This window comes from Ictidomys tridecemlineatus, chromosome 12 (assembly GCF_052094955.1).
Source record: "Ictidomys tridecemlineatus isolate mIctTri1 chromosome 12, mIctTri1.hap1, whole genome shotgun sequence".
NCBI lineage: Eukaryota > Metazoa > Chordata > Mammalia > Rodentia > Sciuridae > Ictidomys > Ictidomys tridecemlineatus.
The window spans coordinates 79,049,520-79,075,844 of record NC_135488.1 but is presented as its reverse complement, the minus strand read 5'-3'; the positions used below and the strand labels follow the sequence as shown (position 1 = coordinate 79,075,844).

Below are 26,325 nucleotides of genomic sequence, written 5' to 3'. Positions count from 1 at the left end.
GAGTACAGGTGAGCAATGGTAAGACATGGTAAATGTTCATGAACTCAACAACAATCAGTTTGGGGATCCTGGTTAGAGAAATATGCCAAACCACTATACTTTGTAACTGATCCTAACTTGAAGTAGTGAGGTAGTTGCTGATATGTTTGATTGAAAAAAGGTGAGATAACCTTACAGCATGTTCTGCCCAATTGTCTGCTGCTGCCTTGAATTTCATGACTGGTACTCGTCCCTCTTCAGTGTAAGAATAGCTATGAGAAAATGTAACTTCCTCCATTTGATTCTAGATAGTGGGGGAGGATACAAGCAGCTTAAAAGTAACATAGTAAAAGCAAAGAACAATACATCAAAACCAAATTTTGTCTACCTCACAGTTTCTCTCCTCATAATCCTCTGTCTTCTGCCTCATGTTTAGAGGTGATAAACCTGAAAAAGAACACAAGGGATTAACCATGGTTTATAGTAAGATAAAATAGTGTCTACCCTTCCTCCTACTCTTGATCTATTTCATGTTTTGCCTTGGACTTAATAATTTGAAAGCGTAAGGCTGTTCAAAGGATATTTGTCTTTTTGCTTTCTAAAATGGAGAACAAAGAACAACTTTAAAAATAAAATATGGCACAATCTTTGGATTCCATTAATTTGGACTTGAGATAACCCTGGTTTATATAGAGATAGAATTACCATGCATTCACTCAGTTTTGAAGTTTTTAGGATCTAATGATTGGGGAAACAATCTCTTTAAAATTATTGACATTTTCAAATCATTAAAATGGTTTTAAATATCATTAAAGACATTAAAAGTCCTTTTCCTTGACTGTATTTTCTTTATCCAATAATTAGTTCTCAAATATTGAAGTGCTTTTATATTTTGAATTCATTATTATGTAAAGTAGTTCTATTTCAAATTGCTATTTTCTCATTAACTTATCTCGCTTTACTTACTAGTGTATAATTAGATGATTGCCTGTGTCTTGAAAATTGTAAAATTCCATTTGTAAACAGTTTAAACTGCCTTCTTTTTACTAGGTCATTCCAAACTTCTCAGGTAATAAAGACCCAAGTCCTCTAGTCCTCTAAAACAATTCTGACACAATTTCCTAAATGAATTTCCTTCCTTCCTTCCTTCCTTCCTTCCTTCCTTCCTTCCTTCCTTCCTTCCTTCTTTTTTTCCTTTTTGTATCACTGGATTTACTTTTTAAGATCACAGGAAAATCCTTTGGCATTTTTCCCCACCCCTTGTATTGGGCACAATAGCTGTGTAACAAACATCATGGGACCCTGAACAAACTATGATTTTTGGCAACTCTGGCAACTCTGTGGAATTGCAGTCTACTTTATGGACTTAGATGCTCTTCCCCGACAACTTGTCTTCTCCTACAAAGCTTCTGCTCATTTTCTTTCCTCTAGTGACAGCAGCTTTTCCTGTGAAGACTTCCTCACTTTTCTAAGAAAAATTTAGCTTTCATCACTCTGGTCACACACCATGTCTCTTTATTATAGTGTTCCATGTGGTTCCTTATAATTGTTTTCTCTGTGATTATTTCCCATAAAACTGAGAATTCATCCAGGACAAATAGACCTTATTTACATTTTCAACTCATACACCAAAACTAAAAACTCTTGAGGGTAGACCTTCAGGGTCTATAATCCTGAGGTTTTTAAAATGCAACTCCAATTTCTCTGTATCATTTATGACAAATAAATGGCATATGTAGTTTTTTCCATCAACAAAACTGGGCTCTGAAGAGAGTTCAAAAGTAGTTGGAGGTTTTCATTAGTTCTCCAGTGGGTCGTTTTCTGAAACCTTCCACTGTTACCCTACCAATAGTCACATGGAAAAAGGATTATATTATTTTTCTTAAATTAGAGAAATAATGGAAACAGGTGGTCAGGAGAGAAATATTAAAGGGAAATTATACAGCTTGTGACATTTTATTTTCTTTTTGTACCAGGAATTGAATCCAGGGGCACTTAACCCCGGATCCACATCCCCAGCCTGTTTTATTTATTTATTTATTTTCAGACAGGTTCTTGCTAAGTTGCTTAGGACCTCACTAATTTGCTGATTTTGATTTTGAACTTTCGATTCTCTTGCCTCAGCCTCCCAAAATGTTGGGTTTACAGGTATATGTCAATCCCCCCGGGGCATGTGACTATTTCTAAAGTTAATATGCTTAGGAGGAAAACCCTTTTGAAGTGGTATGGTTTAGAAGAGATGCAGGAAATAAGGTGCTTGTGGCATTAAGTATAAATATGTTAGAAAGGAAAGAGGAAATGTGAAATAGTTTGGAGGATGATCATGGATGCTAAAACTCTTTTAGTGAACAATATGCGGGGGGGAGATGAAAATCAGGATACAAATAATCACATGGGAAATAAAATATTCTAGCTGTCAAATCACCAAAACCTCATAAAATCATCAACCACTTTCTTTTGCACATCACTTTTAGTCAAAAATCTGAAATTGTCGGACCAGGCTATAGCCCCAGGTCTCTAAGTAAATTGTCTTTCATCCCAGCGCCAAACAGGCTCATACCGAACGCGCCTGCACCGCCCCCCACACACACACACATAAACACACGACACTTGGGTTTCCCATCTCTTGCTGTTGACACTTTTTCCTTTGACTAGCCCTCATTTTTTAATCAAAGTTAAAGTGCCACTGATGTTCAAAAATCCAACTTTTAAAACCATGATCGAGATAAAAACATACACAGCTGGGCTGTCAGATTTCTCAAGAGGAATCTTTTATGCTCTTCAATGAAATGATGCTTGCTTGCCTCTCTCCTTTATCCTCCCACAGCTTACTGATGAAAAGTTTTGACTAATTCTAGGGAGTCATATAATTGGATATTCACTATTCATCTATTCAGTTGATAACCTAATCAGTCCTCGGGAAATGTTGATTTACCCATCATCCTGTTATAATGACTACTCATTATAACACACACGTATCCTCACAATCAATTATCAAGCTACATCGAATAGTTGAATTAAGAAATAATTCATTCTGTTCTTGATCATGAATTTGTACGAACACAATGAGCATCATCACATTTTGTAGGCTACTGGCTTTTAATTTTGGACTCCCAGTTTTACCAAGAGTTGTAGGATTCAACATTCAAAAACTATTTAGAAACATAAGTCAATGATGTGGGGGAGGAAAACTGAAGAAAAAGGTAAAAAAAAATAATAGCCTCAAAAGGAAACAGAAGTACAACTAAAGCCAATTATGACAGAAGTAAAGAATGACTCCAGTGGTTAATTTGAGAGACTTAATTTTAAGATATGAGAACACAACTTATGAGAGTTTATTTTTTTCTGATAGCATTGTATAATATTTGATTTGGACCACAAAATTAAATATCAGTGAGACCTTTAGAAAAAAAAAACCTTCCATTTGTAATATAGGACATGTTTAAGTGTTGAAAAATAAAGGAATAAGTGTGCAAAAGCAGAACAAATAATATTTTCTGTAGCCATTCGCCCATAACAAAAACATCAACCCACATATGTTAAAAGCAGTTGCACTTGTAACCGTGCTCTCTAAAAACACTTGACATAATCCTTCTTAAAAGAAGAAATTTTAAGAGTAAAACAATGGGCAAGAATGCCTTAAGTTTTTAACAAATGATATAATAAGATGAAAGGAATTCTGCATTCGAGAGGTTAATTTCTTCACATAAGAACTTTATTCGGTTTAATTTGAAAAGAATTTCAGTGGAAGTATATCTCCTGATTGCATAACCTGAATGGGAAAAGAAAGAGGACAAGTAGGAACAATTACTAAATAGCAGCTATGTGCCAATAAGGGGCCAAGACCCCTGCCTGCCTGCATCTCCAGACACATGTCCCATTGTTCTTCCTGTTCATGTCATAGTCCAGCTAGGTTATGCTGGCTGGGGGTCACTAAACATACCATGTCTCCTTGACTTTTGCATAGTAGTTTACCCATCTACCTTTCTACTGAGCTTTTCTTGGTCTGACTGGTTAGCACCTCTTTAATGTACAGATTACTATCTTTTATATTAAACCTTCTGGGGCTCCAAGAGGCTAGTTATTCCTTCTACTGACATTCGGTGTATATGCTCATCTTTTCCACTAGACCATGACCACCTTGGTGGTAATCTCTGTCTTTTCAACTGCCTATCTCAATACTCGCTTAGTGATATCTATGAAAAATTCACCACACAAGCAAGCATCTGGGTTGGTTTTCATTAACATGTGTCATTTGAGTATATAAGACCTACCTCAAAACTATTCCTTATATCCTTTGCTAAAATGTCTGATCCTTGGAAACGACATATATATTTTTTATACCAAAAAAAAAAATCCTAACTTTGGACTGGCAATTTTTATTTCCAGTATAATGGTTTCCTGTGGAAAGAAAATTAGCAACTAAAATTAATGTAAAACTCATACTTTCTTCTTTAACAGAAAGATTCATTGTATCACAAGCCTTTTTTAGGCCCTTTACATACAAAATTTCATTTTAATTGTGTAATTACCTTATTCATTTATTCAATAAATATTACTAAGTTTTCCTCTGATTCTGTCAACTATCCTAGGCACTGGTATATATGATGTCTTTCCTGTTGTTATGTTGACATTTGAGTGGACTAGATCTGTTTTCATCAAGCATACATAGTATTTTTAGGATTGCTATTGCTAACTACCATTAAGAAAGTTTCCCTATTTTAATATAAATGTGGTCATTGTAAAGACTCTTCACATGAGGGAACTCTGAAGACACCTGAAGTATGAGAAAGAGCTAGGTATAAAAATATATTAGCAAAGAGTGTGTTAAGCTGAGTGCACCAGTGTAATGAGCTCTGGAGAGGACAGGAACTCTCTAGGTTTGAGAAATAACAGAAAGCATTAGTAATATAATGGCAAGAGATAACCAGGTGGGAGCCCAATCACAGAGGAATTTGTAGAAAATTACATGATGTTTGGTATAATCTATATTTTCAGAGTCTATTTCTACATCAGACTGGAAAGTGAGATTTGTGGAGACAAGAGTGAACTGAGAAAGATGAGGAGGCAATTTTAGGGCCAGATAAGAGGGAAGGGGGTAGTGATGTTAAAAGACATGATTCAAGATACGTGGAAGGCATTTAAAAGATGGTCTTTCGTAAGTAATGCTAATCTGATGTTGAGCTTGATACGGGAGATGGTGTGGGAAATGCTGGGGAAAATAAGGATGACTCCTCGGTTTTTAGCCTGAGTCATTGGGTAAAAGGTGGTATTGTAAATGAAATGAAAAAAGTGGAGAAACAAAACACTTAGCAAGAAAGGTAAAGAGGAGAGTCACCAAGGTGTTGAATGGATGATCTCTGTTACCAAGAAGGATAGCAAAAAAGGATAGTGGTAGGAAAAAAGAGGGCAAGCATTTGCTGATTTTCTTTTTTAAAAATTGAGGGCTGGGATTGTGGCTCAGAGGTAGAGTGCTCGCCTAACATGCATGAGGTACTGGGTTCAGTCCTCAGCACCACATAAAATAAAGATAATGAGTCCACCTATAACTAAAAAATGAATAGTAAAAAAAAAAATTGAGCAGAAGGTACCAAGTTCCCATATATATCCCTCCCACACAAGTGAACAGCCTTTCTCACTGTTTAAAATTCTGTATCAGACTGGTATATTTGTTACAGTTAATTTTCAGTTTATCCCTTTTGGTGGACATGTTTAGCACTATTGTTCAATTTGAATTTTTCTGGCGATGATGCTGTAAACCAGTTTATGTGTTCTTCAGTTATTTGGATCTCCTCTTTTGTGACATCCTTATTTAAGACTTCCCTCAAATTTTTCATTGGGTAGTTGAGTTTTTCCATATTGGTTTGTAAAAATTATTTGTATAATCTGGATATAAACCTTTGTTGAAAAAAATGTATTGAAAATATTTTTCCAACATTTACATATTTATCCTAAAACCCCCAAACATCTGGAATATCTGTGGGCTGTTACTATTATATGTTCTTTTTATTGTTTTCTGCATCATCTGAGTCTGCTTTCTGGCATCGCTAATAATTCTTTATTGAACGCCGTATACTACATATAAAAAATATGATGACATTAGATAGCTGTTATCTTCCCCTAGGGAAGGTTTAATTTTCTTCCAAATAGCAGATAGAAAACAAGCAGATTACTTCACTCCAGGAAAGCTGGTCTGTATCTATTTGCCTTTTTCTCTTAAAGCATAACTTTTGGGGGATTTTAATTGAATGCCCGGAGTGTTTACCAGAGCTCTCTCCCTTAGCAGATCCTCTTCTCCAATTTTCATCTTCCCCACCATATTTCTACCAGTGAAATAATTTTTACCAAGTATATGATTTCCTGAACTTCCATAAAATTTTCCCAACATTTAAAACTTAGATATAGTGCCCCTTCTTCCATGATTTCTTTTCATATCCTAATAGTCAGTGCTGAATATTCTATTTCTTCACCTATTCTGAGTCTATTTATAGACCTGAGAAATAAGATCAACCCTCCTCAGGGGGCATATGCCCTCTGCTTTCTAAATCATATTCTGCATCTCCTAGATTACAGAATTATCTGAATGAAAGCCCCGAAAACATTCCAGGACATGTGGGTCTTTGATCTGAATCCATCCCAAAGAAGAGTGGAAACAGTCCTCAGAGTGGGCACCAGGAGGCCTGGAGTGTGGTCAATGGGTAAACACTTGTAGTTCAGGTTGACAAATTAAATACAAAATGTCCCACTCAATTGTAATTTCAGATACACAGCAAAATATTGCATGGGACAGATTTATAATGAGAAATTGCTTTGTGTTTCAAATTTATATTTAGTTGGGAAACCTACATATTTTCATTTATAAATCTGACAATCCTGCTTGCGAGAAATGTCAACAAACATGATTTTGTGGGATAAGGTGTCTATCATGGATGTCCAAAACCTCCTGTCTTATAGGATAGTGATGGGAGTGGAAAGAAAATAGGCTGGGCTGATAGAGTCAGAGCACAAGAATGGGATCTAGTTCAGACTCTCCTCAAGTTCTTCTGGTATGAAACTCTAAGAAGTATAGGCTTTCTAACTTTGGTTGCCTACATTGTTATGGAAATATATTTGTAAGATTTTTAAATGACTTAAATATTTTTAACATTTGGAGTCTAAACATGGGCACAAGTCTCCATTTGAACTTTTTCCAAGACCCTGAGACAGTTGGGGCAGATCTATTGCCCCTATTATAGGATTTGATCCACATCTATATGTGTGAGCTAATCTTCATATTCAGTTCCCTTTTCCTTAGTTAATCATATATAAGAATCTAAAATCCTTCCAGGAAAACGCTGGCACCCTATTCTTTGTGTTTGCTGAGATATCAGGGTTTTTCTAAGTAAGAAAATTAAAGGCAAGAAACAAAAGTAGCTGAACACTCAAATCAAATGTCAAGAGCATGACTGGAAGTGGAGAGCATACAGCAGATTCTAGGGGAATTTTGTGTATACCTCTGTGCCTCAGTTACTATATCCATGAAATCAGAAGAATGAAACATACTTCATCATAGGTTAATGAAAATATTAAACAAGTTAATATATATACAGCAATAAGAAGGTTGATTAGAACTTATTTATCAGAGGACAAATGTTAGTTATATTTAGTCTCTGGTCTTAGGGAATAATTCAAGCCACTTGCCAAGATAGTCCTGTCCTGCCATATACTGCCCTTATTATCAAAATATTGATAATTCAAATCCATCTTTCTATTAGGGAAAATCTGAAATTACTTATCTGTGACTCTTGAAATGACTTGCTGTGTTTATCAACACCTCACAAGCATTTCTTGGTTACCACTTCTAGAAAAAGAACTGCCTGAAAGCAAGTCAGAGGCACAAAAAAATCTCCCAACAAGACAAGACAAGGAAGTTTAAAAAGTCTGCATCTCAGTAATTTTGCTGATCAGTGCAACCAGGAGCTTGAAGATAGGAAATATGCCTGCTTTACAGAAAACTTCTTGCTACCTCAGGCTGTGTTCTTGCTTATAATAATTGCACATGAAATCTTGATGAGCTCTTTGATTATAGCAGATTTCTAAATAGATAACGTACTTATTTAAAGAGACAGATGTAAATTATTCCTTAATAGTTCAAAAAGAAATCACACACACAAAAAAAAAATAAAAATAAAAATCATTGGATGACTACTCTCTGCCAGATTCTGAGCCTCTTCACTTGACTGGTGTCCAGAGAAACTCACGCCTTGTCCATATCTAGTTCTCTGTCAATCAGAAAGACTCTTGACCCTAGCAACCGTCTACCCAATTCCCCAAGGCTATAACTATTTTGTACATTCCAGTTATTCTGAGAACACTATCCATGGGGAATTTTCCTTCTGTAAAGGCTGCTGACCTCCTTGCACCCAGCACTATGTTAAACGTCAAGCAATGTGAATGGGAGACAAAAGAGTATAAACTAAAGTCCTCACCCTCAAGGACCTTATGGAATAATTGAAGACCCAAAATATTTATACCTGAAAATAGTTTCAAAAAAGTATGAGGTTTTATACTGTTAGTGTTAAGTGTCATAAAATAACATAGAAAGCAATAATAACAACAATGCTGCCAACAGTAGTGATATAAAACAAAGTCTAATACTGGAGCATTTATGGTATTCTGGGAACTATTCTTAGCATTTGCATGAGCTACATGAGTGACTTTCATCCAGGTATTCATTGAACAAGTATTCTATCCTAGGCACCGTGCCAGAAGCTAAGGGAGATTTAACACTCATTGGTATTAGCATTTCTTATGCAATTTCATAGAAATAAAAAGGGGCAAATACATAAAATAAATTTAAGTAAGATATACCTTTATTTTCTCTTTTTTAAGTAAAACAGGCCTGAGGGCAGACTGTCCAGTGAAGATATGGTGGCTCTGAGTGCTATCTATGCCCCTGTATCTCAGGATGCCATTATTAGAGACAGAACAGTCCAGGATGGCTGAGGGAGCTGCAGTAATTCAGTAGCAGAAAAAAAAAAAGATCAGAGAATAAACAAATCACTTTTCCTAGGTAAGTCAATCTTTTTGGAAGGTTTTCCCATAGCACTTCCCTTTTACAACTTAGTCACATGGAGGCAGTAAACTGCAAAGAAGCTGAGCTCACTGTATTCCCAAACCAAATAAATGAATAAATAAAATGGGATTCTGTTACCAAGAAGTAACAGGGGAGTGGATGTTAGAATTCTTCTTCTCTGTCCTGACTTCAAGGAACTTAAAGTCCTTTTGGAGAAGAAATTATATTATTAAATGTTTTAGTTTTCTATTGCTGCTATAACAAATTACCATAAACTCGGTGTCTTAAAACAACATAAATTTATTATCTTATAGTTATGATGGACAGAATTCTGAAGGGTCTTGCTATGTTAATAGAAAGATGCTAGAGGAGCTACTTTCCTTTGGAGGCTCATAGGGAGGATCCATTTTATTTTATTTTCAGCTTCTAGAAGTGTTCTGCATCCCTTACTTCATAATTCCATTCCTTTATCTTTGAAGTCAGCAAGATTTCATTTTTTTTATTCCTCCTCTAGGTTTTTCTTGTCAAGCATCTTAATTACAGCAACTAAGATCTAACACACTCTCCATCTCAAGATTCTTAACATAACCACATCTTTGGCCATGTAAGGTAATGTATATGGATTCCAGGAATAAGGTCAACGACATTTGCAGCAGGGCAGGGATTGGTACTTTTCATTCCTCTACAATAGATTATTAAACTGACATGCAATAGTTGTTATGATAAAGTAAGTACAGGTTGATACACAAAACAAAGCTTCACCATTTAGCATGATTTGTTTGGGGTAAAATGTAACATGTGCAGAACAGAGACTTCATATAAAGAATCAGAAGAGATTTATATTTGAAGGACAGAGAAGGGAGAAATAGTAGGTTCTAAAATATCAGGTCTAGGTACTAAATGTTCACTTGTACACAATTGGAAAGTAGAGACGATTCTTGATTGAAAGAGCAACTTGATAAAGCTACTGATTGTGAAAGATAAATCTATGAAAGCAACTATGAAAGAGAGCCATCAATAGATTAAGAGATTGCTCCAGTGACTTAAGTTTAAATGAAGAGATTTTCAGTTAGGCGAGGGATAGAGAAAAGGCTATTTTTAAAGGAAATAACAGATAAGAGAAGTGAAGGCAAGTCAAAATGGATTCTGAGATTTTAAACATGAACAATCAGAAAGAATGGCAGAAAGATAGTTTATAAGGTAGGAAGCAACTTGGTAAACTAAATAAATATTGTCTTAGAATAACATTAATTCTCATCTACTAAGTTTTACATTAGACTGTCAGATATGCTTTTACAAAAAAAAATGAAATCTCCTTATATTTTGCATCTAAGTAATGGAAAACATAATATGTTGCATCTTTGCTGAGTTATTTGGGTTAGTTTGACTCATAACATTGAGCTTCCTGCTTTCTTTTATCCCTAAAGATAAGCCTTTCCATTAGCAAAATAAACAAATAAATAATCTATCTATCATCTATCTATCTCAAGGCACTGTCAGCAAACACAGCCCATAAATATATTGCAATCCTTATAGATACATCCAGGAAAAAGTACAAGTAAAGCATAAAATAATCACAAATCTAGCCTATAACATAATACATAGGTGGCATAATTGCTTGGGGCTACTACTGTTAAAACAGTTTCTCTTTTTGGCTACAATATACCTATTTTTGAAAATTCAACTGTGAGGCGCATTCACGTCAAAAACAAACTATACAATTTTTAAAAGTCCTTGAGAAAAAAATACTTGCATGGAACTGCACTTTGTGAAATTCATGTAGCTTTTTCTATGCTTCTAGAAAGAATTTTAGTGAAATCAAATTTTAATCATTTTGAAGTTGATATTTCCAGAATTATCTTAACTTGCTGTCATCTTTTGGGCTTTAAAGTCCAGGTGGACTTCTGAACACTCCACATTTAAGGGGACATGTTGAGAGTATCCCTGAAAGCGGACCTGCAAACATTATTTTAGTCTGCAACAATCCCAGCAGGGGCCAGGATGTCCTTCAACAATCTCTCGTCCCCAATATCGCGGCTGAAAAGCTCACAGCTTTGGCATTGGAGAAGGGTTCAGGGTGGTGCACAGGGAAAATGCAGTGAGGACCAGAGAGGAACCAAGGTGTTTGTAGTGCAGAGGGAGAGATGAAATGGCTCTGTGAGGGAAAAAGGAATCCCTATATACCAGGAATGTTTGCAAGCACATATGAAACACATATCAAGGACTTCTAAAATAGTTCAGCATGAATTGGCATGGAATTAGTGATTTACACAGGCATAGGCCAAGAGTCAGAGGAATTTGTGAAGTTCTTATACTTTCAGGCTAATGCATTATGGGAAAATTAAATATTTCTACACACACTACAACATATACACAAATATACACCTAAGTAGCAACAAAAGATTTACTTTTATCTTTAAGGAATACTACCTAGGATCTTTTGAATGCATAAACCAACCTCTCCTTAGCCACCTATCAAACAAGCTGAACTACTTTTATATTTTGAAGTGAGGATTCTCTAGGGTCAGATATTTCTGCTTCAAATATCAGCTCCTCTACCATAACATAAATTTAGGCAAGTAATTAAGCTTTTGTAAGCCTCAACGTCCTTGTTTTTAAACTGGAAATAATAAGAATGTTTCTTATATGGATTTGGTGAGGATTGAAAGAAATAATCCATGTAAAACACTTAGTAGGAGCTTGAGAGATAGTACAGTACTGAATAAATGGTTAAAAACAAAAACTTCTTCCATAAAAATCTTAAGATTACTCAAGACAGAAAACTGCTCCCACACTAGAAACAGATAGAGAGACAGAGACATACAGAGAAACAACAAAAAAAATAGAAAAATAAATTCTCTGTTTGTATTGCTGTATTGTTTTATTCAGCTCAAATACACCCATCCCCAGGCAGAAGGCTTCGGCATTAGAACAGTTCACCACCAAGCTGACAGCTGGAAGACTGCAGATTTGGAGCTCCATAAAAAAATGTTTTTGCTGTCAGTGTAAATGAATATTTACCAGCCGATGTCTGTGGCAGCCCTCTGGCAGGGGATGTATAGGAGTAAATATTGGTTTTACCTTCTAAAACTAGAGACTGTAATTACAAACCAGGAATACCCATACCTTAAATGAGATTAATTAATTATAAAGCCTCATTAAAAGTCGAACTAGCCATTAGCTTAAATAGCTATCATATGAACTCTTAATTTATTAGAGCTGAGAGATTCTAACAGGATTTTTTAAATTTTATTTTAGCTATAGTGAAATAATGAAGTGACTAAATACCACCTGAGGACAGATTATTCATTCTGGCTTTGAAACATTAGACAGTTTGCCACTGGCCAAGAAGAGGAGAGTGGACATTTTATTCTTATGGTTGCTGACACATCCTGGATTCAATATCCTCTCAGTGTTCAGAACCATGTAATCCCATTATAATAAATCACTTATACTTTTAATGAATCATTAGAAAACATAGTACCTATGATCAATGAGCTATACAAAATAAAGAAACACTTTCATATCAGATATATAAAAGTCATCTTATAAGGAGACTGAAGAAGCTAATGAGGAAACTCATAATAAAATTCACCAATAGAAGCATGGATTGAGAACTGGCAAGAATCTCAAAACTTTGAAAGATCTAGTTCCTTTTCTTCAAGTAGAAAATGGTTAAAGACTTATCCAATCTGGGGGAAAGTATAGTGGGATCATGTAGGGCTTCTTTTTCTATTTTTTTCCTAGAATGAATTATGATGGTATGGACATAGATAATTTCAGGAACTAGGAAAAGAATGGGAAAATATAGCTAAGAATAATGAAGGACTCCCATTTCCTCCCATGGTAAGAACATAGGAGGCAGGACATAGAAATGCTTTTCCTGATTCAGAGAAAATACAGTGAAGAAAAAAATAAATAAAACTGTATGATCTTCTTTTGCCTGTCTGACACCCAATCACATGTTTTCAAGTGAGTCTTCTACTACACCTTTTGGAGTGGTTAACCATACATGTCTGTTATCCTGACACCATTCTTGTTCATACCTATTGATTCTGCATAAATATTAATAGTGTCCATTTCATTCTTAAAAGTTCATTTGTTTGAATTAAAAATCATATGGTCAACCCTACTTTTAGGGGACTTCCCTGTTAGGTAGTCTTTATGAAATGAAAAGGAAACTTCCAGTCCCCAGGGCCCTCTTACCTCTTGATGCCTCCTACTATGACTATTAACTATTAGAACAGAGGTGGGCAAAGAGGCATGGCTGATCAGACACTCCTAGAATTTTGAATCGTGAGTGAGAGGCACAAAGTTGGAAGATTCAACTAATCAGATTCATCATAGTTTATGTGAAAAAGCGTAAGATCACAGTGGGACTAAGCCATGGCCTTAACTGGAATCCTGACAGCCTATCCCTTAGAGTTCACTGAGCCTGCTATTTATATCTGCTCATTCAGAGGTCAGTTCAGGAAGAACCCAATTTTTCTTCAAAAATTCCTGTGCCTAATCTCACTTCCCCACTTCTTTTTTCTTAAAACTGTTTCTATTGCTTACAAAGTAGAATCCATGTTTTCAATCTGCTAGAGCAAATCAGAATCATATCCCAAATACAGGTAGAAAAGCATGTAGAAAATATATACGATGCCTGTCTTCATGGAGCTAACATTCTATTGGAGGGAAAGACAATAATAAGATATATATTATATACATAATAACAGTATAATACACACAATAGCATAATGACAGCAAAGGAGATCAGATCTTTGAAATAGAAAGAGAAAAAAATAAGGAGGAAGGGAAAGAAAGGGAAGAAAATAACAGAAAGGCCGAATTGAAAGACAGAAAACGGATGATGTTATTCTTGCATAGTCTGTGGGATCCTTATTGGCCAACACTGTATCTTTGTGTGAATGGGAAATGGCAGGGCGTTCAAAATTATGAAATGTAAATAATGGCTTCACTATCATATGTACTTTAGTCTATCCTGAGATTTTCCCATTAGCACCATGAATTTGGGTGCATAGTTAATACCCATGGGCAAAATCTTATTTTAAAATCTCAGCTACCCTGGAATGTTTAAATGGAATTGATTTAATTAATGAATTAATATTTGTGAAGGTATGAGATGCCTAAACTGAAGCAATAACTCACACTCTTACTCTCCCTTAAAAATTAATTTGTATTATATAAACATGATGCCTGATAGGCAGAGCATGGTGAAAAGGAGTTAAAAGAGGACTTCTCTGAGGAAAATTACTTGACCTTTAACATTTTTAATAGTTAATTTTTATACTTATTGAAGTAAAACTGACCTATAATATACTGAACATCATTAGGGTGTCCAATTGTTTTTATTTATTGCATGTATATGTATCTGTGAAACCAATGTGAGAATCAAAATAATTAATTTTTCATAATCCGTAAGTTTCCAAGTACTGCTTTGTCATTCACCACCCCCCACTGTTTAACTTCCTCCCATCTCCAGGAAATCACTGATCTGCTATGTTTCTATAGATTAACTTCCATTTTCCAAAGATTTACTTAGATGGAATCATATAGTATGTGTTCTCAGTTTTTAAAAAAGCTTTGTTGAGGTAAAATCTACACAAAATAAATTCCTGATGTTTCAAAGGCTTTATACTTTATTTTGATTAGTTCTTTTCACTTGTTATAATTACTTTGAAATTCAACCATTTGGATGAAGGGACCAATAATTTCTTCTTTATTGCTAAATATTATTTAATTATATGGCTATACCAAAATTTGTTATCTGTTCTCTTACTTACTGGCATTTCAGTTGTTTCCAGATTGTCACTATTGAAGATAGGATGAATGTTTGTGTACAAGCCCTCAAATAGATGTATACTTACCTAAAAGTGGGTTATACTATAGATGTGTGACTTACTTTTGAGGAAACTGGCAAAGTGTATTCTGTACTAGTTGCATTAGTTTTCTTTGCCACCCAGTGTATAAAATAGCCAGTTCCTCCATATCTTTGCCAATATTCAATGGTTCAGTCTTTTTTACTTTCAGCCACTCTAGTAGGTTTGTAAGGATATTTAATTGGGGTTCTGATTTTCATTTCACCAATGGCTTATTATGTTGAGCATTCTTTGTCTTGTGTACTTCTCTGGTGAAGTGTATGTCAAAGTTTGACTTGTTTTAGTTGGCTTATTTTCTTCTTGCTATTGAAGTTTTAAAATGTGTTATATATTATTAATTTAGTCCTTTGTTGGATATATTTTAGGAATATTTCCTCCCAATCTGTGGCTTAAGTTTTTTTTTTAATTAACAAACATTCTTTTAAGAGCAAAAGTTTTTAATTTTTATGAAGTGCAATTTATTTTTTAATTTTATGATGCATACCTTCTGCGTTCTAGTTGAGAAATACTGGCTTTACACAGTATCCCTAATACTCTTTCCTATTTTTTTCTAAGGTTTTATAATTTAGGTTCTAATACTTGGTTCTATAAGCAATTTTGAACTACTATTTTTTTGTACATGCTATGAGGAAAGGTTAATTTTTTTTTTTTTGGCACATCTACCTAATAGTGTCAGGAATACTGCTTGATCCTGTGCCTCCCCATTGACTTGCCTTGGCTGTGTTTTTGAACGTAAGTGACCATCTCTGTCTCTTTCTAGACTCTCTTTCCACTTTGTCTTTAACCCTATACCACAATTCCTTGACCTTGTAGCTTTATATCCAGTCTTGAAGCCAGGTAATATACATTCTGTGACTATTGTTTTACAAAACCATTTTGTTATTCTATATCATTGGCATTTCCATAACTTTTAAAGTTAGCTTGTCAATTACCACAGAATTTGCTGAAGGTCAGCACGAATTGTCTTGAATTTATGGATCAATTTGTGAATAATGCACATTTTAATTATATTTGGTTTCCCAGTCCATGAATATATCTCTCCATTTACTTAGGTCTTGTCATTTTTCTTCTATCAATATTTGGTTGTTTTCAGTGTATAAATCTTAAATATCGCTTGTCACGTTCATTCCTATATATTTCACAACTTTTGATACTATTTTTAGTGGTGTTTTTAATGTCACTATCTATCATTTAAGAAATAAATTACGTGTTTGTGGTTTGGCAGCCTCTAAAATGGCATCCAATGATCCTTGTAGCCAAGTACTCATGACTTTGTGTGTCAGCAAGTTAACAGTGACTCAATTGTAACGCACAGAATTTGAAAAAAATAAGCATGTCATTTTCAAAACTATACTTTAAAAAAGAATGCGACTTTCCTCTTCATCCTCTCCCACTCTCTTTTGGAGCCCTCACTCTGTAAGAAACCCATGGACATGTTATAAGCTACATTATGCAGAAATTCCCATAGCAAGAAAAGATGGAAAGCTCTAGACATCATCCAGCAATAAACAGGCGCCTTAGTACACCAGCTTAAAAGAATCTGAATGATGCCAACTATGTGAAACCCCAAGTAAACCTTCAGAAGAGAGTAAGTCACCAGTTTAATCACATGCTTGTGTAGAGACTGAGGAACAGACATTCAGCTAAGCCCAGCCCAGGTTCCTACCTTACTGAATGGTTAGACAACAAATGTTTATTGTTTAAGCAGCTACATTTTGAAATGATTTATTACACAGCATTAGGCAGAGGAACAAAAGGTTTACACACTGGGTTTTAACTGGCAACTGTGTTGAATTTGCTTATTAGATCTAGTAATTTTTCAGATTGTTTATGATTTTCTACCTATGTGACGATGTCATTTATAAATATAGACCATTTTATTTTTCCTTTCCAATGTGTATAAGGTTTATTTTCCTTGCCTTATTGGACTAGATAGCATCTAAAGTAAATTTTTTAAAGTGATAAAAACGGACATTTTTGCCTCATTCCTATTTTTAGGGGGAAAATAGTTACAACTAGGTATGATAGCTCTTTGTTTTGTGAAGAGTATGTGCTTCAGATTGAGAGTCCCTTTGATTTCTAATTTGCTAATGAGATTTTGTTTTTAATTATAGATAGACTTTCATCAAATGTTTTCATGCATCAATGCATCGATTTAAATAAGCATTTTGTTTTTCTGGTTTTACTATGGTTGTTATAGTAAAAGTCATTGATTAAATTTTGACTGTCAATCTAAATTTGTATTTTCTTGAAAAATTTCATTTGGTCTCGTGTACTATGCAATTTATATATTGTTGATAAATTTGCCAAAATTTTGTTAAATATTTTTGCATCTAAGCTCATGCGAGAGATTGGTCTAGAATTTTTTCTTCCAGCAACATATGGTGACATTTCCACACCCACACCCCATATGGATAATAGAACTTTCAGGAATTAGTTGATTGTTATTTCCTCCTTCATCAATTCTCTTAAAAGACTTAATCTACAACTGATGTTATTTTCCTTAAATATTTGATAGAATATATCAGTGAACTCACATATGCCTCGAGTTTTTCTTGTGGAAAGTTCTTCTTTTTTTTTTTTTTGGTTGTTCAAGACATTACATAACTCATGACATATCATCTTTCATACATTTGATTCAAGTGGGTTATGAACTCCCATTTTTACCCCAAATACAAGTTGCAGAATCACATCGGTTACACATCCATATTTTTCCATAATGCCATATTAGTGACTGTTGTATTCTGTTACCTTTCCTATCCCCTACTATCCCCTCTCCCCTCCCCTCCCATCTTCCCTCTCTACCCCATCAGCTGTTGTTCAATTCTCTCCCTTGTTTTTTTCCCCTTTCCCCTCACCATCTCTTATATGTAATTATGTGTAACAATGAGGGTCTCCTTCCATTTCCATACAGTTTCCCTTCTCTCTCCCTTTCCCTCCCACCACTCGTCTCTGTATAATGTTAGTCTTTTCCTCATGCTCTTCCTCCCTGCTCTGTTCTTAGTTGCTCTCCTTATATCAAAGAATATATTCTTCTTTTAATAATAGCTTTATTGAGATATCAAGCATATTCCATATAATTCATTCATTTAATGTAATCAATTAAGTGATTTATAATTTATTCACCACAGTCAATTTGATAACATTTCATTACTTCTAGAAGAAACCCTGTGTTCTTTACCTTACTTTTTCCATGCTCCCTCTATCTCCAAGCAACCACTAATCCACTTTCCGTCTCTATAGATTCCCCTATCCTATAATTTCCCATGAAATTACATCACATAGTATACAATCTTTGTGACTGTCTACTATCATTTAGCACAATGTTCACAAGGTCCATTCATGCTAGCATGTATCATTACTTTATTACTTCTATGACTAAAAAAATATTCTAAGGACTGTCTACATGTTCACCCATTCATCTGCTGATGGACATTTGAGTTATTTTCATCATTTGAATATTGTTAATAATGCTACTATAAATATTTGGATACAAGCTTTTGTGTAGAGATGTTTCCATTTCATGGTTTCTCTCTATATATATAGTGAAATTGCTGGATCATTTGATATCTCTATGTTAATTCATTTGAGGAACAGTTTCACAAAGCATATGAACAATTTTGTACTACCATCAGCACTATATGAGAGTTTAAATTTATCTACAAACTTGACAAGATTCATTATTTGTCTCAATTTTTATGCCCTTTAGAAAATATACATAAACCTTCTAACCTATAGGGGAGATTAGCCCTATCTCAGTAGACTTATATGTGGTTGTGGCAAAATATCTTCCAAATATTTTTAACAGCCTCCTGTGGTTTGAAGGGGGACCTTCCATTGCCTTAACTAGCTCTGTTGTTTTCCTCGGACCCATTTTCTCTTTGAGTTATTTTTATTCCCCAATTTATCTCAAATTTTGTGAACACTGAGCCTTGCAGGCAGACACTGCCCCTCAAGCAGTAAAAACGCCCTACTGGCAGCCACAGGACCTCATATGACCAGACCTAAAATAATAAGCAGCCAGACCCCCAGGCCCAGGCCTCCGGCCAACTTGACCAATATCACTTAACTACACATACTCCTTGGCTTTTGCCTTTGTTTGTCCCTTGTATAATCACAGAGCTCTTGTCAGCACCTTGAGGCAGTATCGAGGACAGTATTGAGTCCTTCCATCTTTCCCTGTGTTGAATACAGTGAAATAAATTCCTTTCCTATTCTCTTGTACTCTGCTGTTTGGCTATTTTAGGGGAAGTGGCCAAACCTAGTCAATTGGGAAACCCCTATCCCCACCACCAGAGCCAGGCCTCTGACTTACAACTCCAGTAGGTAGATAATAGGAGTCAGTGAAATGGATAAAAACAGGTATTTTGAAGGATGGAGAATTTAAAAATGAACCAAAAATGTGCAGGTGTTTTTGGCTAGTACAAGACATACATTAATAAATCAAAGCCATTCTTAATAGAGAAACACTCAAAGCAGAAACATCTATGCCTAGCCCACATTCAAAGAAGTCTAGTCTAGCAGCATGACACAGATCAATTGATGCAAAACATCTGTAGCTCTTAATAGACCGGATGCTAGGAACTATCTTTGGAGGTTAAGTTTTATTAGACCTTTGGTTGCAGACACTATTAAGGCACAGAACTAGATGGAGGAAGAAAGTAAAAATTAGGTATACATAAAATACTATTTAGGTGATAGTTTATTCACACTCCCATACATATATAAACAAACATTTATAAATCCTAAGCTGTGCAAAGAAAATTATTGTATTTAATCTTGCAAGAATCTCTGAGCTATAAGTATTTATTTTCCATACAGATGATTTTATTTATTTATGACACAAAGTATTTTAAAAGTAGGAAAAAAATAAAGTGAAGGGAAAATTTCTTAGTCAAAGGTTTCATCAGCTAGATGGCAGCTGCCCATTGCCAAGTACTAGACTCTGTATAATTGAAATCAATCTGGACAAATACTTATTTACTTACCCTATACATTTTTTCCCCTAAAGACCATCTAGTTACTATGCCTTGAAAACCTGCAAAAATAACATAAATTAATGTATTGTCATGGGACTTATATTGCAAACCTCTGAAAAGGTGAGCATTGGTCAGCATGTATACGCACACACACATGGATACATGTGGATTCAAGGAGATTAATCCATGTCTTTAAAAAAACAGTCTCACATAAAGCAGATAAAACAGCCCAAAAGGTAATTCTTGAAACACCCTTTAAATTTTTAGCAAAAGATCTTCCCCTGCGCAAAAGATCACATATGTAAGTTGGAAGACAGGCTGCCTGGTAACCATTTTTAAGCCACACTGTCAAGTTGATCTGTACATTGTGAGCATCAAGATCATAACTACACCAATAGTTACACCAATAAAATAAAATTTTAAAAAGTGATCATAACTTTAAATTTGGTAAAAGCCTCCTAAATTCTGTATCTTCACAGAATCAACAAAATTGCTAGGAAGACAGTGAAATAACAATGGCCAATTATTGACTATCCCTGGTCTGCAAGGTAACATGTTACATTCTTTTTGTAGTCCACACAATTTTTTTTCAAAAGTAAGCAAACATAAACTACATCTAATCCACTCACTTAGGGGGTGACATGGAGGGGGATGACACTAAAGGTGATGCATATAGTCATGTGTCTGTCCAAAGGGAAATATTCATTTTTACTTTGAAAATAATTTGAAAGAATATCTCCCAACTTACTGAATATTTGCCAAGAGCAGACTCAATATCAAAGAACTGATGATAGCATTTTATAGGAGTAGCACAAATTCACCATTTCTTATCTGCAATTATGAAATACAAAAAAAAAATTGAGAACCAAAAGTGCATCTCAACTCTGGCAGCAAAATCTAACCTGAACTATTTACACCTTTTTACAATCCCCCTTCATAACTATTCATCTATCTCATTGTAGAAATACTAATATTTGTGTGATGTTTCCCAAAATCTACAGAGTTACATAATATGCAGTTTATATCCATAATACTTTTCTAAAACCTAAAAGAAATCTGAATTTTAAAATATACTTGGTCCCAATAATTTCAGGCAAGGGATTTGGGATCTATGTTAATCATGATTTAAAACTTTTGGGCTCATCATTTATTTAAGAACAATAACTCTAAAGAATGAGAGTGTTCAAATAAAATATTCAATGAACACTACATTTTTCAATTCATGTCATAAAGTACAATGTAATCCAGAGATAATTTATGCACAAATTCAGAAAAGTCTTCATCACATTCTTAATATTGACTTGCAGTCTCTGATTTTAGGTGGTTTGTGTTAGATTGATTTATTGTCAATAACTCAATTTTTCTCAAGAGGCAAATAGTCATTTGAAAAATTGCTATCTATTATCTTTAGGATGAAGGTTTAAAGGGACCAGAGGCCAAATGACTCTTAAACCAGGAATTCTACTTCCCACTTAGCCAGTTTGACAATGACGGTCTCTGTTGCAGAATGTTATAGTCTGGTGCTATGGACCTTGAAGAGAGCAAATGAATATCGACTTGTGGTGATGGAGATGACATGTCTCGGGAGGATCCCCAGCGTTCACAGAAGACAGAAACTGAGAAGTAATGACACTGGCATCACTCTGTGAATAAAAAGGAGCTGTGTTCTCTCAGGGGCGGACAGGGATTGCTAACTGGGCGGTACACCCTTCATGCTAAAAGGAAAAGAAGGGATCTTTGAGGGCGAGTTCTCCCTCTCAGAGACATTTGAGAAGCAAGTGTGCTATTCTTGATACACACCCAGAGATTACAACACTGTGAAATATCACCTGGAAGACACAGTCCAGAAGAAGGTCTATGAATGAGAAATGAAGCAATTTTCAACATGCCCATCAAAACATAAGCTTGCAATGATTTATACATCCCCAATTAGTCATGTTTGCTGATTTTTTTTTAAAACACACGTGGATTATTTTAGAACATGGCCTTAGTTAAAAAGACAATACAGGTCTCTATTTTCTTCCATATCCTTTCCTTAAAACTTCAAAAGCAGCTGCACTTTTCCAAATAAAATCGACTAAGTGTGAGTCACTATTGTGTGGACCGTTGGAGTTGATGCTTAAAACATTGTCTGGCAGCAGCCATGAAAAGGAATGAGGAAAAACTCCAGTTTTCTTGGAGCTTAGTTTGCTTGAACAAATACAAAATGGGCTATCAGAAAAGAATCTGACTTACCCCTTATTGTAAATTAAGGAAACCAATATTCTTGAACAGCCTGAAATTCATCTTTCCTTTTTATTTCTTCTGTTTAGGTATTCTGAGTAAATCTTTTTTTCAATCAAAATTCATAAGACAGCTGGGAACTCCCAGTGATGCTCCAGTGTGCACTCCATATACATATGAATTATGTTTTGTGGTTTCCCTTGTGGCTCTTGAACCAACAACAGCAACAGCAGCAGCAGCACCTATGCATTTGATAGAACTTCTCAGGCTCCATCCGAGATACTGATTCCAGAAGTCTGGAGGTGGAACCAAACACTGTAATTTAATAAGCCTTCCAGGAAAATGAGTTATGCTCAATTTTGGGGACTACTAGCTTAATTATGAAACTTGATTGGTGACAGAAGGATAGATCGGGAAATTACCTGACTTGGGGAATTCCTTGGCTGGTTTAGGATTCTCTTCGCATAATAATCCACAATGTATCCACATACTTACACTGAAATCAGTGTTCTCTCACACCATCCTGACTCGACACTCACCATGTGAACAGAAAGGGGATTCACGGGATTATCATCACCCTTCTCAGAAAAAATATATGGATAACAGATTTTCGAAGGACCAAGCTATCTGGAAAAGTACCTTAGAGAAGCAAGAAGCATAAAACCGATTTCTCTAAAGCCATGGTTGGTGGCTCTGGAGGGCAAATTGATTATGGGGGAAATCAAGTCTAATTTGCAAATGAGGTTATTATAACCCTTCTAAATTCTGTATCCACCTCTGTTTTAAGGTCCATTGTACCTGCACTCTTATTTTGAAAGTTTGAGCTTGTCTTTCATATGTCAAAGAGCTAGGAATCACAATATAAAAGAGCCATACTACCTGGGGCCCCTGTAGCAGTCAGAGGAAAACAATGTCACAAAACCTCAAGATGAAGTCAAAATTCAAGAAGGCAGGTGTCACACAGTGAGTGACCCTGATTTACTAGATTTTTGATCCCGTGCCCAACTTGTCTGTTCTAAGTTTTCATATTTGGCAGAGATTTCCCTTATATATGTCAAGAAACTGCATTCCACAGGGATGAGAGCCAGATCAACTTTTCAGTTCTAATGAGGAGGTAGGATTCAGGGCATAAGAACTCGGCTAGGAGATGAATTGTGGCCTCATCCACAAGCAGAGAGCAGGTCAGTTTCTCTCAGGTCACTGAGAATTCATTCCACCCCAGGTCTGTAACTGCTTGATAAATGTCAAACCTTCCCTTCGATGCCACATTGTTAGAACTGACTCACAAAGATTGTAAGACTAAGCCTATAGTGAAGATAATCCAGAGAAAATAAGATGAAAGTGACTTTAACTCCAAAAACAAAGCAGCTTGGGCCACATCATTTTCAAATGAACAGAGCTACTCCACCAAAAAACAAAACAAAACAAAACAAAAAAACATGAGGGTGTTATAGTACCATAGAACCTCACAGAAACACTTTCTCAAAAATGTGACTTCAAGTAAGATAAGAAGACATAAAACTGTGAAATTAGAGATGGGTATTAGAGCTTAAATATAGGCTCCAAATCAACAAATTAAGGTTTCAAACTTTAATAATACAAGGATGGTCCTGCCATATGTATTAATCAGAGTTCTCCAGAGACTCAGAACCAACACACCATACCTAATTACGAGAGGGGATTTATTAAATTGGTTTACACCATCAAAGGTTGAGGAGTTCCCCAGTGTCTGTCTGCAGGCTAGGGAGAAGGTCCCAAGAAACTAGAAGCTCTGAATAAGAAGGACCAAGGTTGTAGCCCCAGTCTGAGGCTGAAGGTATAGAAGCCCGCTAGAGAGTTGCTGGTGCAACTTTACATTCAAAGGCTAAAGAATCTAGAATTTAATGTCCACTGGGGATGGCAGCAGCAAAATACTGCAACACAAAAATGGTTGACCATGCCCAAGGGAGCTTCCTCCTCCTTTCTTTTTTTTTTTTTTTTTTAAACTCTGAGCCAATCGGATATTGCTGTCCACCTTCATGGTGGGTCTTCACTGTGCTGTCTGCTGACCCATATGCCAATTTTCTCTGAAAACACACAGATGCACCCAGACGTATGGTTTACCAATTTACAAGGTGTCTCTTGATCCAGTCAGGTTGACAACTATGATATACAATACATGTTATATCAATAACATAAAATATTTAGACAAAATTATAAATATCAATGGGAAAACATGGACTTTTTTTTCTAATTCTATCATTAATTAGGCCAATAGCACACAGTGTTTTGTATAGTACTGATATTTGTGCACATACTCCTACACATTTTTGGTCTTTCATTCTATCTTTTTCTGAGAGAAATCACTGAAACTTTGAGAATAGTTGTTTTTTATGTTCTAGTAAGGAGAGAAACAAGATGATCCTGAAATATCTTATTATTATCATATAGAAAAAAATAATGCATGATCTGAAATATATTTCAAAAGTGTCAAATGGAGATTTTATAAAACTAAAATAAAATAATACCCACTGGCCAACTTGACAAGTTGAACATATGTTTAATTAAAGTAGTTACCTAGGAAAAAAAAACTATCAAAGCAATAAATGATACATAATTCATAAGGGAAGGGCAGGTTAAAGGTTACAAAACATATACAGAAAAGGCTAAATAATATGCGATTTGAATTATGATTGTCCCTCCATATCCATAGGGGATTGGTTTCAAGACCTCCATGGATACCAAAGTCTGCAGATGCTCAAGTCCCTTATTTAATAAAGTGGTGTAGGATTTGCATATAATGACAAGAAAGTCTGTACATGTTTAGTAAAGACACATTTTTTTTTCCAAATTTTTCTATTCACAGTTGGTTGCACCCACAGGTGTAGAACTCAGGGATACCAAAGGGCTGACTTTAGAAGTATATCCTATTCACTTTCTGGCTAATACCTAGGGCTATAAATATAGTTGTATAATCAACCAAAATGATTTAAAATAAACCTTCAACATGAGGTATGAGTTACATATAAATGATAGGGCCCTGAGCCATACAACCTTAATGAAGTAAAACCTAAAAATATACTATTTCAAGAAAGAGAAACAGGTGAATAACTGAGACTGCGAAATACCAGCAAAGGGTCACAGGCCCATCTCAAAATGTTAGTATGGTGTCTTAAAAAATCCTGTTTCATTTAATAGTTTTTTTACATGGAATGTTCTTTTCTTCTTGGTAGCATTTCCTATTGTTTCTTGGACCAACAATTGAATGTATACAAATTTTGTCTATTACAAAATTTTTTTTTTTTTATTTTTTATTGTTGGTCATTCAAGACCTTACACAGTTCTTAATACATCATATTTCACAGTTTGATTCAAGCGGGTTATGAACTCCCAACTTTACCCCGTATACAGATTGCTGTATCACATCAGTTACCCTTCCATTGATTGACATATTGCCTTTCTAGTGTCTGATGTATTCTGCTGTCAGTCCTATTCTCTACTATCCCCCCTCCCCTCCCCTCCCCTCCCCTTTTCTCTCAATATCTATTTGATTTACAAATATTTTTGAAATATAATAGAAACTTTATATTTTTCAGAATATAAAATTTGAAATAATGAAAAGAAATAAAGACATAGAGAATTTGCAAAAAAAAAAAAAAAAAAAAAAAGAAATACCAGCAAAGGCGATCAACTATATTTTAAAGCTTAATTCTTTTGCCTCAAGTAGGGAGGTCAGACATACAATCTATTATTGTGGATCATCCTTGAACTAATATCAGACAGTTTGAGATAAAGAGAATTTTTTCTCTTTGGGGACTAATAAGGTTATAGTAACATTAAATTTACACACACACATACACATAAATCAATCTGATGACTATAATATTTTTGTTCTAAATTTTTGAAAATACTTTGAAATTATTACCAGATTTATATCTTTTTAGGTGATCAAGGTAATTAACAGAATATTTTTTGCTAGTTTTATAAGAATAATCTACTAACTTTATAAAATACATTTAAGTATTCATAATTAATTTTAATTAAGTTTTATTAGTTGACTTTAAGGTTTTTAAGAGTTAAAAAGAATCTTTTGATTTAGTTTAAAAAGTTTAACTAGTTAATTTAATATTCTAAATATTTTAAGGAAAATAATTAAAGATTTAAATATTTAATTCGTTTAAATATTGAAGGAAAAATGATTCATTAGCTACATCATTAGCGTATT

The 26,325-nt window shown here is 34.9% G+C and overlaps 1 long non-coding RNA gene across 3 annotated transcripts in view; it reads right to left on the bottom strand.

Annotated features, from left to right (window-relative positions):
* The window catches only part of LOC144369601 (uncharacterized), a 368,880-nt gene that overhangs the window by 340,013 nt on the left and 2,542 nt on the right, over positions 1 to 26,325 (bottom strand). For all 3 annotated transcript variants that reach the window (XR_013429392.1, XR_013429390.1, XR_013429391.1), the window contains exon 2: positions 368 to 426. This is a non-coding gene — a long non-coding RNA (uncharacterized LOC144369601). The remainder of the gene's footprint in view (positions 1 to 367; positions 427 to 26,325) is intronic.